The sequence below is a fragment of the Agelaius tricolor genome, unplaced genomic scaffold (assembly GCF_023055355.1).
Source record: "Agelaius tricolor isolate 1412-34295 unplaced genomic scaffold, bAgeTri1.0.p SCAF_1, whole genome shotgun sequence".
NCBI lineage: Eukaryota > Metazoa > Chordata > Aves > Passeriformes > Icteridae > Agelaius > Agelaius tricolor.
The window spans coordinates 102,376,645-102,390,244 of NW_027269261.1; positions in this window are offsets into that span (position 1 = coordinate 102,376,645).

Consider the following 13,600-nt stretch of genomic DNA (forward strand, 5'->3'; position numbering starts at 1 on the left):
TGTTGTCTTGTTTGATTTTTTGGGTTTTTTTTTTGGTTGTAGGTTTTTGGTTGTGTGTTCATTTTTGCAATGACTGGTTTCTGAAGTATTTTCTTTGAGTATTTCTATATGCAAAAACCTTCCCTAAAGTCTTTAGGTAGTTGGTATACCCATTTCTTTGACAGGTTACCCCCATGTAGATACTGGTATGTAGCAAAACTCTAGACCAGTGAATTTTATTTATGAAGGCTTCAAACCTGTATTGTAAATTGTCTTGTGGCTGTCTCAGATACATGTATGGTTATTATCTTTGCAAATTGGCAATGGAGTGATACATCTCTGTGCATAGGTTTGGGGTTTTTTTTAATAAAAACAAATAATCTAGGAAACAGTTTTCTGCAATACAATCTTATTAAAAAATTAGCATTTCAAGTGTAGCCATCATCTTTCACACTTTCCAAGTGGCTTGACTCCCATCCCTGTAACATTTTTTCTGATTAGCCGGCTGTCCTGTTTAATCAATAGAGCTACAAAGCCAGCTATCTCTCACTCTATGGTTATCTTTCATTGTACAGTACATAATGCCACTAGTCCTGCTGATAACAAAGAGCACACAGAGGGAATGTGGCACTGCATGTTTGTTATCTTCCACTCAACTAAACATACTTCTTTTTCTCTCTTGACTCTTATCAATGCAAAAAATGCTGAAAACAAATTACTCCTGGTGTTAACACTGCACATGCCAGTTGGGACTGAGATTTTTTGCCTATCTTATGTCTGTGGTTTGCCAGCACTACAAAAGCCTGCCAATTTGATACATCACCTCATCAACCTTTAAGAAGGCAGTGCAAAGTACTAACACTGTCAGCCAGCCTTACGTAGATGGAGGGAAAACTCTGGATGCACAGAGACTGTAATGCAGGGAGATTGACCCAAAAGCTGTTTGTGGTTGACCCCAGACCTGAAAAAAAACCTGAAAGTAATCCAGTTCTATACTTTTTCATTTCCCACAAAACATGAAAGCTGATATACTTATGTTTCTCTCTTGGCAACAAGAAAACAGCTAAATTGAACCTTTGCTTCAGTTAAAGCACAATCTAGCAGTTTCCCTTCTCAAAGGTCTGCCACTCACAAAGGGCTAAAGTGCTTTGCTTAGAAAAGGATCCCAACATTTTTTATGTCTTTCCTGACAAAAAACATCCTGAAGGATTTTGTTCTGTCCACTATGATCTTGAGAATTTTAACCAAGATACATTTTGATGGTGCCTCCACCATATGTACGAGAATCTGATGTTCCACAGTCAAAGACAATGATAACCATGCATACAGATAATATTTAAGAGAGAATAGCAGTTTTTCCCTTTGCTCACAATTTTTATCCACTCGTTGAGTCATAAAAAAAAGTCTTAAAAAGAATGATTATTGTTTTCTACAACATCTTCCTGTTTTCCTTATTTCAAAAGAAAATACTAAAATAGCCCATAAAAAAAATCCAAAATTGGAAGCTCCTTAAAAAGAAAATAAATAAATGTTTTCCTGTTTCCTTTGGGCACGAGTGTATTGGTTTATATGTGCATAGCATATGTATGGTTCAGAATGCTTGTTAACAGAGAAAACTGAAGAAAAACATCCTGTGCATGTGTATAACTACATAGCATATCCATCTTTAGAAGTATATACAGAAGATCATTATGTGTTTTGCAACATGAATTTTATTAGAAGAAGAAAAACTATAAATGTAGAAAAAATGAAGAAAAACAATTTTGCTTCAGCATTGTATTTGACAACACTCAAATAATCCCCAAAACATGGGTATGCTTGTGTGGGAATCACTTTAAAATTTATAATTTCTAACTCTGCTCTGAACTTTTAGATAAGAGACGATCCTAAAATTGTGTTTTATGTCTTGCTTGATAGCACGACCTTTGATAATGTGTCTCAGCAACAGAATTCAAAGCTTTGCATAGTATTTATGATGTGTTCATAACCCTATTTCTTTTAGCTCTAGGCAAACATTACATATCTTCATTCAGATTTTAAAATAAATTTACTTCAAGCATGTTGATATAATGTCTGAGTTTGCTTTCTGCAAATATTCATCAAATGAGAACCACTAGTGTGAAAAACTCCAGATAAGCAAATTTACTGTCTAATAATCAAATATCTTTTTGAAGCTGGTGTTGGATTTTGTTATGGATTCTGCATTTTTGAGTTCCTTTATGTAGTCTGCTGATTAACTAAAAAAAAAAGAGAAAAATCATGCAGTCCAAAAGCAACATAATATTACTTGATACACTTAACCAGCCAACACAAATATCTGAACACTCTTTGTGAGCATTCTATGAAGTAAAATATTTCTTGGGAATAGTTTTTTCACATGATTACTCTTGCAAAAACTGTCCATTGGATAATTTTAATTTGATTTTTGGTTAATTTAGGATTAATTATTTTTTATTGCAATTTGAACCCTAATCTACAGTAGTTGGTAATTTTGCTCTCAAAAACACATGTGCTGTAATACAAGCAGCTCAAGTGTCAGTGACTTATAAATGAAATTTTCCCAATTGGAAAATTCTGTGTATAGCTGGTTGTAACAGCACCAAAATTAAGTCATTAAGTTTGAAATTTTCTACACAGGATGCTTGTATTTGGGTGCTTTGAGAAGTGTGTGTGTCTCTCCATGTCTGTGAATAAATCAGCAAATATGTGCACACTTGTAAATGACTCTGAAATTATGGATTCATCATCAAATTAATTTAATAAATAATGCAAACTCTGCTAGACTGTGATTTTCCTAAAATACATAAGAATAAAACCAATTGGCAGTCCCTTTTGGAAGTGTGCACTTAGATATATAGTAAAAAGTCTGAACACTTTCATTAATTTGTGTCACTCTTAGCTCTTTCGCAATCATATGCACATTAAAATATTTTTAGAAAAGAAAGTAAAAGAAAGAAAAGTAAAGCAAAAAAGTGAAGATTTTTAAGTATTTTGGAGGTAGATTCTTAGCTGGTGAAAGCATTTGCATATCCCCATTCTATAAATAAAATCAAGGTTTTTTTAGCCAAGTGGTGTGTGGACTCAGGTACAGTATGCATGAGTTGTGGTTTATTCCTGACTTTATCACAGAGATCATCTCTAATGAGTGCCAATAAAAACTTTATAACACATATGCAGTTAGGCTATGTTACAAATTTAACACAAAAATTATTTCAGAAACGGTTCAGGAGGTTTTATGATTTTTTAAATTGATACTGTTATTGAACTTCCTTCTATATTAAAGCTAAATTAACTTGCTAATATGAGGCAACTACATAGGCCTCAGAATGACTACTGATACAGTTCTGAACCTCTAAATGATCTTTAGCAACTTGTGTATAAATCACTGTGTTCCACTCTCGAGGTCTAGCATATGCCAGCTAGAAACATTTGCCAATTCAGATGGAAAGAGCTTTCTACCAGTTATTTTCCCTTGAAAGAAACATGCTTCTTCTGCATTTTTGAGAATAAGGAGAACCTCAAACATCTCTTTGCTTCAGAACTGAGTATTCCCCATCTTTCTCCTTAACACAATGTAATTTGAGAGGAATTTGTGCATTTTTTGGTGAACAGAAAACCTTTTTGTTTTTGGTGACAGATCATTAAAAAATAGCAGACACTTGAGAACTGCTCAGAGGTTAAGAGTGATGGAATGAATCTTGACAGAGATAGATTAGTAGGCAGAACACAGGTAAGTCAGTCAAAGGTGCATGATAAATGTAATTTATCACATGGATCTGCAATTTACTACATGAATATCGACTCCACCTTTGTGTAAGTCTTGTCTAATGTGGTACACCTGTTCCCTGTATTTTCATTACAAATGTGACTAGTTAATACCAGGTCTCATGACCAAGTCATTACACTATTTTCTCCTTCATTATTAACCAGAGAAAAACAACATCAATTTAAGGATTCTTAAATTAGGAAGAGATTAATTTAAGTGAAAGAAACAATTGATCTAGAGTCTGTATCTTCCATGTAAGTGCTCTAAACAAAAAGAGCAGATCCATAAACAGACTTATGATATATTGTGGTGTGTGGCACTGCAATATGTGTAACTTATGAGCCTCTTAAGGGGATGAATCTAGATAACGCTGGCAAAACTTGTGAGTTTGTGCATCTCTGTGCATGTGTGGGCACATGGAAGTCAGGGGAGGCTTTTTGCTGCATCTTTTCATGAAAACCTAGGATGCTGAATGGCATGTGCTGCCTCTATGGATGACCGGAAAATTTCCAGACTGTCTGTGATGCCTTTTAGGGAAGTCAGTGCCAGTACTGGTATCACCATTTCAAGCTGTGTATAACAAGAGTATAAAGGTATACCCTTAGGCATGTGTTACCTATGATATGTATGATAAAATATATATCAGATACCACTGTTAGCTAAGTGCTAAATGTTAGATGGGCAAAAGGTTCCTTGCCGCAATCTGGATCTAAATGTCTAAAGGTGGCAAATATTGAGTCTTAATTTGAAGTCTCGGCATCCTGCTGGCCATGAATACTGTGGCATATGGAGCTCAACCAGGACACAGACTAGTTGACTCTTGCTGAAAGTGCCTCATTTAGAATCACAGAACCATAAAATAGTTTGGGTTGCAGGAGACCTTTAAAGGCTGTCCAGTCCAACCCCTCAACGTTCCCAATGAACTTCCTAAATAACAGCCTACCTGCTATTCAAGGAGGCAGGAACTTGGAAGTTAGGCACTGAAAATCTGTTCTGGACTGCCTGAACATTCCATAAAAGAAATGAGAGAGAAATCATCATCACTGGGGAGTGGGGCAGGTGGCAGAAGGACAGAAGCTGTCCCACTCCTCAGGTCATGTCTGAATCAGTAGATCAAAAGGATATCTTTAAGTGTCTTCACCTCCACATCATCCCAGCTTTCTCTGATGTGGCAGTGTGATATTGGTGGTAGTTTAGAGACAGTGATTTTAAGTATCCTCTGGCGTTTGAAGAGACACCGAAGAGTCAAATCATCCATGTCTGAAAGGGACATCATGGAAGAACAAAAAGGCAAAACCAAAGAAATCTCAAGGAGAAAAGGCACTATTATAAGGAGTAATGGAAGGATAACAAAAGGCTGTGATGACAAAACACAAATGAGAATAAGAGTGATCAGGTAAGGAATTATAAAAAAAAAGTAAATGTAAAAGAAAGAGACAAAACAGAACAGAAAGGCACATTAGAATAATAATGCAAACATGGTTTGGCTTTGGTGTTGACATTTGTAAAATTCCCTCTTTGGGGAAAGTGTGTTTTCAAATGTAATTATTTTGCATCCTCAAGAACTATTTACATTTTTGCTGCTAGCAATAAATACTTTTGCTTCATGACAATGTTAGTACTTTTGATTATATTTATATGCAAATAGTGTTTATTTTATAATAGTGCTTAATACTAAGATTGCCATCTCATTTCAAGCTTATTGTCTAATTTTCCTCCAGTTACACCTTTTATATCAAAAATATATTCGTAGACTTCACTCTGGACTGTGGCATATTAATCATGCTACCATAGCAATACCTGTCTATGGATTTCAAAAGATCTTAGAACACTAAAAGAGGATGCATTTCTCAATTTCTTATAAATCATAAGCCATGGAAAAGAAAAAAGATCCCTTTCGGGGATTTACTTGTATCAAGAAACAGATTAGTAAAAGAATAAGCTAGGCTTGTACTCAAGCATTATCTTTTCTTGCTGCTGTTGATATTGTTTCATGCAAATCTTGTAGTGGAGATATTTTCTGTTTTGAAGCTATTCTGACAGAATGGAAGAAACAATCCAAACACTTAGGCAAACCTCAATCACACTTTTCCCGGTGTGCTTCTTCTATTTCAGAGCTGGGCAAAGGAACAAAAGTGCATGAAACGAATGTAAAAGACACACACAGGGCGGACTGCCTTCTTTACCTGCAAATGGCTGTAAACAGACTTTAGCCTACACAGATTGCCACTGCTACCAAAGGACATCCTTGAAAAAATGAAACAGCTAATGCCAGAGGTGGTTGCAAACTGGGCTTCAATAGCCATTGACGTGCTTTATACAAAGCTGCACACTTCAAAGGAGGGGACTTTTTTTCCAAAATATCTTTTTGCCTGGTACCTGGGTCACTGCAGTGGGAATGTTATAATAAATTCAAATCTGTTCAGTGCGAGAAAAGACAAAGAACTGAAATCTGCCACCTCTCCTCAAGAGCATTCTGCCAGGCTTTTGGGTGAAAAGAAATGACCATCTCTGATTGACTGCAAAATTAATTTCATTTGAATGAAATACTTTAGCGACTGTTTCTGAGAGAGCGTCCATGGGGTACATGCTCAAGGAAAGAGGCACAGCTGCATTCTGACAGAAGCATTTCCAGTATTTTTAGGAAAAGGATCTTGCCTGCAGATACAGTCCCCTGAGAAACAGGTTCAGGGCAGTGGCTGGATCAGAGGTCCTGTCCAATTGAGTACTTTCCTTTTGGAGCCTGATCTATAAGAAGCTACAGTTTCCAGAGGTGTAGTGAGACCACCTCCGAACTCATATAAAGAGCACCTCCAAGCTCTTATAAACTTGTTGTTTATAAGAGCTCTCACAGGAAGGTGCCTTTTTTCTTCATTATAGGTGCTTATTCAGAAGTCCCCAGACAACCACGAGTATCAAAACCAGGCGTACTTGGAAATACACAACACACAAATTCAGAACTACTCCAGGGACCTGAAGTACATTAAGGTGAAAAATGAAGTTAGGAATAGATTCTAGGTATATCCGGATTTAGGCTGCAGCTGGTAAGGGTTTTTAAGGATGACAATCTGAAGCATAAAGCTTTAAATTTTTTCTTTTTCCTAAAAATTTGATTCCTGAATGGTTGTCTCCCATGCCATGAATTGTATAGAATTTCCCAGCTTAATGGCTGAGGCTTCTGATGGCAAAGTACCAATGGCTATTATAGTTCACCAATTCTTTTACGCACCTAGCTCTAGATGCCTAACCTTGAGCAGTAATTTTTAACAATTTTGGTGCAAGATCTGATGGATACATTGGCCCCTTCTGACACACAGGTGCTTTGAGTCTAAATTTCCAGAATATTACCAGCAAAGCTTCATTTTATGTTGTTTCTCTTTGCTGTTTAACCACTTATCCTGGGTCACTCAATGTTTAAATTTATTTGTGATGAGGACTGATGAGGAAGATGAAGAGGGCTGGCTAGTAAGTGGTTTATCTCTTAGTAAGACTAAAAAGAAATTTGAAAGAAATTTCTGCTTGAAGGGTCTTGGGATCAGACTGAGAGACTTATATGTGTTTTCAATTTATATATGAGAATATATAAAGCAATAGGCTTGTGCATGGTTTACTTTGACATGTTATTGCTTTTCTGGTATTTTTCATTAAGCCTGATGCCAAAAGTTCCTGAGTTGCAGATTACTGGAGGCTGGGAGAGTAACCTTAGTGAGCATCTCACTATGCTTGCCTACCTCTTACACTTTTTACAAAGCACTTAGGAAATTGGGTACTCTTGGAGACAGAATGCTAAATTAGACTGACCTTGTCTCTGACCAGGTACAGCTGTTCTCACATTTCTTAAAAATGCTGACATTTAGCATTTGAAAGTCATTTTTATAAAGCAGTATTACACTATTTCCTTGTATAAAACGTTAGATCAATATTAAAGTTGTTCCATGTATGATGTAATGGAAACTTCTATTCTGCTGCAGAATGTTTCATAGAAGAGCCTGCAGCCTGTGATAGTGGAAACCCAGGGAAAACCACGAATATTTTCACATGGACAGTTCATGTGCCCATACCATTTAAAAGATTCGTGCCATGGGAACAAGTCTTCAGGTAATTTGTGTGGGACACCCAGAAAACAGAAGCAGGGTCAGTGTGAGGAGACAGAGGAAAGAGGGCTTGGGGAACTGGAGGCCAGGAGCCTGGGTGAGCTCAGTCCTCTTGCACTTCCCACATGCTACTGACTTGGTTTTTATCCATATGAAGACCACTGGTAATTGGATAAAAATAAGGAAAAAAACCCCCTAATATTTTAAGGTTCTCACTGATTTGTAAAGAAACAGTAAAAACCATAAAATCAGAATTACTTATGTAAGTGGCAATGGCCTTAAAAATCAGAAGTACTCACTGACAACATTTGGTAAACTATGTATTTGTGAAATAACTTTGTTTCTTTCGATACAGAGTGCCATATATTAAGAGAATATCTATTTTAGGAATTGACAGAAATACCTTTTTTTAACTTCACCTATTCAAACAAAATTTCAATCTTTCATGCACTATGGAAAAGGTCACCTAATTATAGCAGTTTTTCATTAACTCACCTGGTTCCTGCCTGTACATGCACAAGCGATTCATCAGGTGGTATAGCTTATTTAATATACCTCAGATGTAACATCTGTATGCACAGGTTCAGTAATAATGTTCTGCATCTACCATTATATTTGTTGAAAATTTATTTTATTAGGAGATTCAAACCAACACAGAGAACAAAACCACCCACAGGCTGTTCCTTAGGTCGTCCAGACATTTATGCAGGTGTGGAACTTTATGTATTTGAAATAGCTGCTGACATTTTTTCCACCTGTTCTTTTAATGAGAAAGAAATAAAACTAGCACAGAAAGTCTGCAATATTTTCAAAACATAAATAAATACAATACCTGAAAAAGAATATTATTATATTTACTTGTCTTGTGTTCACTTGATAAGGTTTTGGTAGTGGGGGGGCTGTGGGGGTAGCTTCTGTGAGAAACTGCCAGAAGCTCCCTCTGTGTCCAGCAGAGCCAATTCCAGCTGGCTCCAAGATGAACCTGCTGGTGGCCAAGGCCAAGGTGATCAGTGATGGTAGTAGTGTCTCTGGAATAATAGAGTTAAGAAGGGGAAGGGCAGAAAAGCTGTACAACAACCTGTAACATGAGAGAGAAGTGAGAACAGTGTGAGAAACAGCTCGGCAGACACCAAGGTCAGTGAAGAAGGATAAGGAGGAAGAACTCCAGGTGCCAGAGCTGAGATTCCACTGCAGCCCACGATTAAAACCATGGAGATCCTCAGTGAGTCAGATATTGACCAGACTGAGAATGCCACACTGAAATTGGTGGATGGCCAAAGGAGGCTGTGACCCTATGGGAAGCCTGTCCTGGATTCTGGCAGAATCTACAACACATTGGAAGGGGAAATCCTGCTAGAGCAGGACTTGTGACCCCACAGGGGACCCACACTGGAGCAGCTGTTCCTGAAGGAACAGGTTCCTGAATTCCCACTGCCAAGCGACCCCGTGGGAGGGACCCGCACTGGAACAGTTAATGAAGAGCTGCAGCCCCTGGGAAGGACTCACGTTGGTCAAGTTTATGGAGGACTGTCTCCTGTGGAAGGGTCCCCACACTGGAGAGGGGGAATAATGAGAGGAGCCCTTGCTCTGAGGAGGAAGGAGTGGCAGAGACAACTTGTGATGAGCCCATGAACAAACTCATTATCTGCCTTCAGGATAGAGAAATCTCATCTTTTGTGGGTGGCTTCTCTTTCTTACTGCTTTCTTCAAATTCTGTGAGCTAGCATAGAAGGAAAGATTGGTTTTCTGATTCCTGGGCAACCTGTCCCTCACAAAATCTACCAGCTCTCTGAGCAAATCTTTCATTTGATGGGTACAATTCTACCGCATACTGCTTGCTTTCTCTCCCATGCAAAATTCATCTTTCTAGTCCCCTTTACCCTGCAGAGGTGCAACTTAAATTGGAAATTTTATTTTCTCCTAGCTTACAATGGGCCCTGATCCTGCTTCTCTTTGGCAGGAGATAAATGTGATGGGATACAATAGCACAGTAGAGAGAAAATGAAGCCTTAAATGTCTCAAAATCCTTAGACTAGCAGCTCAAGCTTTTTTTGTTTAAGCATGGAGGGGATGAAAGACAGGCTACTTAATGCAGCAGGTTTCATAGAAGAAAGAAGCTCCTCATTACTTAGCAAAAGCAGGCACAGCATGCAAGTAGTCAAGCAGCAGCAAACACAGTAAGTACTATGAACATAACCAAATACCACTAACAAAAAACACAGAAAGCATAACTCAGATCTTGCAAAAACAAGGAGAGAAAATAGCAAACCTCTAGGAGTGCTTTGTGAGACTGTTAGCAGCAAACAGTGTCATTGCTGTTGTTTCATGCATGCCTGCATGCCAGCAATTGGGTTGCCTGGTCCTGTGTCCCTCTTCTGCAGGGTCAGAGCATCTCTCCTATGCTGGGTCCGTGCAGGCAAAAAGCTGTTTGTGTCCAAGCATCTATAGCACAGCCTTGTATCCAAGCCCAAACATCTCCTAGAGCTGCCTGCCTTTTTAGATCCCTTCTGCTGGATTTGTACATAACCCTTTATCCAGCTGAAAGCTGAGGGAATTTATTTCTGGTTGCAAGAGAGCCAGAGAGGAGCCCAAACACACTTGCACAGTTAAGTGATGTGACCAATGCAGGGAGATAGCAGAGAAGCTATCCACATACTCAGCTGAACTGTTAGACCTCTGCAATATCAGACATGATCTTTAATTTTGTCAGGATGTGGGTATGAAAACAGCTTTTTAAAAATTTCACTGCATAACTTTAATTTTTAAAATGGAGTCTAACTTAATGGTCTGTGGAAAATCCATTGTTCAGATTTTGATTTCATATTTCTGTTTACTGTTAGCTAGAAAGACACAAAATATGTTATGACACTCCTTGCAATGCTGTCAGTTGTTTGAAGAAATACAATGGGAGTTAAAGAATATCTATATTATTTTCACTGCAAAAAAGACTTGCTCTGGGGTCTGCAGGGCATCCTTCAGGTGTTAGGTGTGTGTATGTGATGACTTGGTTCTTCTTTCTATCTATTTCAGTCTAATAAAAGATGTTAGATCTCCCTGAATCTTTGACTCTCTCCTATCCTTAGATCATAATTACAAAAAATTACTTTCTACAGAGGCAAAAATGAAGGACTTTAAAATTCCTTAAAAAGAAAAATGAATTCAGGAAGGGCTATTTTTAACGTGCTAGGCACAGATTTTTTTCCACTAGAGATAATTAATCTGAAACTTTGCCCACAAAATAAATGTCCAGAATTAACCCTCTCCCACCAAAAACAAGAAGCTTGTAACAGATGGGAAAAGTCATGAGACTAAATGATTAGTACTTCAGATTAAAAGTCTTTTTCGTAAAACAGCAAGCAGCGTATCTACTTCATGACAGTCGTTACTATATCAAAGTACTCAAAGCAGAATACAATTATATTGAAAAAAAAAGAAATACACTTTTTCTCCTTATGAAAAGAAAGTTGTCAAAAGAAGGAAAAAAAAGAATCTCCCATGAAGACAGATCCTGATGAGATGTATGATCTTTTTTGTTCTGGAGAGGGGAGGGGAGAAAGAGAATAGAAGAGAGGAAACAGAAAAAGCAGCCCCAGGATAACAAGCTTTGTGTGAAGCAGAAAATCATACCCTTTGAGGGTCATTTTCTTTGAGTTGCTGCCTCAGGGAGAAAGGAGACAGAGATTGAACATTGGAGGGAAAGTCCACATTTGCTTATGAAGAATCACTCTGCCCTGTAATGCTTTGGAAGTAGAGAGTCATTTTTGGTCCTCTGGGGGATGTGCAGATCCCAGCAAACAGTTTGGATCAAATTGTGCCCTTTACCTCCAGCCCAGTGGCTCAGTGTGCTGAGAGACCGGCTCATCAGCGGGGATGCAGGGATAGCCCAGGATGCTGAGCATCACCGGGATGCTGAGTGCAGGAGCTGTGCCATCGGGTCTGCCCGGGAGGAGCACAGCTTCGAAACAGGGATCTGTCCTTCCAGCTGTCCTTCCTGGGGGTGATTGCCAGCCCTCAGCCGCGTGTGGGAGCACAGTCTGCCCACCCAGGAGCGGATTTTACAAGAGAAGGGAGGCTGTTCCCACTAGGTGGAGCCTGAACCCTTCAGTCCTGCACTCCCCTCCTTCCCCCGCTCCTGCACAGAGGGGTTTTCGCCTGTCTCAGTCCAAGCAGGGCACAGCTAGAGAGAAACCTGAAGGCATTTGTAGGGGGTAGGAAGGTCATGAGATGTTTTTCTGGGGATTAAAAAAATTTCTTTTTATTTATTTTATTTTTTTTTATTCTACAGTAATGCCTGTTGTATATTAAGCTAGACAATGAAACCATCACATCCATCCGTATGCTCCCTGCTATAGCTAGTACCAATATAGATGTGCTTTAAATCAGGTTACACTTAAATTAGTGCTAGTTCCTTAAAAAAAAAAAAAAAACAACAACAAAAGAAAGAAAAATTTGCAGAGGCAATGGCATTGCTTGAATTATTGAGCTGCTGGGCATGAGGGACACTTCTTCGAAGTGTGCATATAGGAACTGAAAAAAAAGCTGCAAAACTTCCCCTGGATCAAACTGCCCCAATGTTATGTAAATGGAATTGTATATCCTTGATGTGGGATTGGGGAAAAAAATAGAAAAATGTAGATGGAGGGCAACTGCATGTACCTACAGGTTTAAATAATCATGGTTTGAATAATCAGGCTGCAGCTCATACTTATGCCAAAGTTGGTAGGTCAGACCAAGCACTTTGGCTGACTCTGAATGGATTAGCTGGCAGTTGCTGAAAACCCTGCCCAACAGTTTCATTTCCATGGCCTTTTTGGAAGAGGCACTCTCTTTGCTTTGCACAGGAGTTCTTCTCCCCATTGTGTTCTGAGTCAGGAGTGGCAGGACCGGCTGGACAATGGTGATTGTGTAGCATAGTAGCCTTTTAGGTTTCAACCTTTTCTTCTTCATAGGGTCAAAGATAAACCTCTTAGATGCTTTGAAAAGCATGACCCCTGTCTCTGGAAATAACTGAGGTGTCCAGCACTCATCAAAGAAACCTTTCCTTCAAAAACATTGTCAAAACTGAGATTTTTAAAAAAGCTTTTGGCTCTGATGAAAGCCAAATGATGAAATCGGTATGTATTTGATGGGAAGTGTTCCAGCCAGCTCTAATAAGGAGCACTACTCAGTATTTTAATGACAACCTTCAATAGCAAAACTCTATTTTGGCTCCTTTATGTTCCAACCGCTGTACTACCGGGGCAATCTCCCAGTCTTTAATGTATTTTTCCTCACAGTATACCTGGAAAATGCTATTGTCCTGACTTTACAGATGAGAAATGGTAGCACAGGAAGGTGAGGCAACTTACTGAAGATTGTACAGTCAAGTTCGCAATGGAGAAAAAAAATAATTCCCCTTGTCCTAAATCATAAGTTAGCGCTGCAAGTTAGAGTTATTTTTCTGTTATATGAACCCAATCAACTCTGTTTAGAAATTGAGAGTATGGATAACCTGACAGATCATTTGCCCCCTACAGAAGAAATGTAAGACAGAGATCCTTTGTAGATGAGGTCTATGGGGTCCTCTGGCAGTTGTTGGGGTACCATAAAGGAGTTGTTATATATTTACAGAAAACAGAAAAAACCCCCACCCCTTTTATGCTTGTGCTTCTGTCTTCCTGCTCCCGATTTCCACGCTGCATTTTTGGGGCTTACATACTGCAGATGCTATCTATAAACTCTCCCCTCAATTTTAAGTGAAGTTTTTATCAGGTGGGAAAAT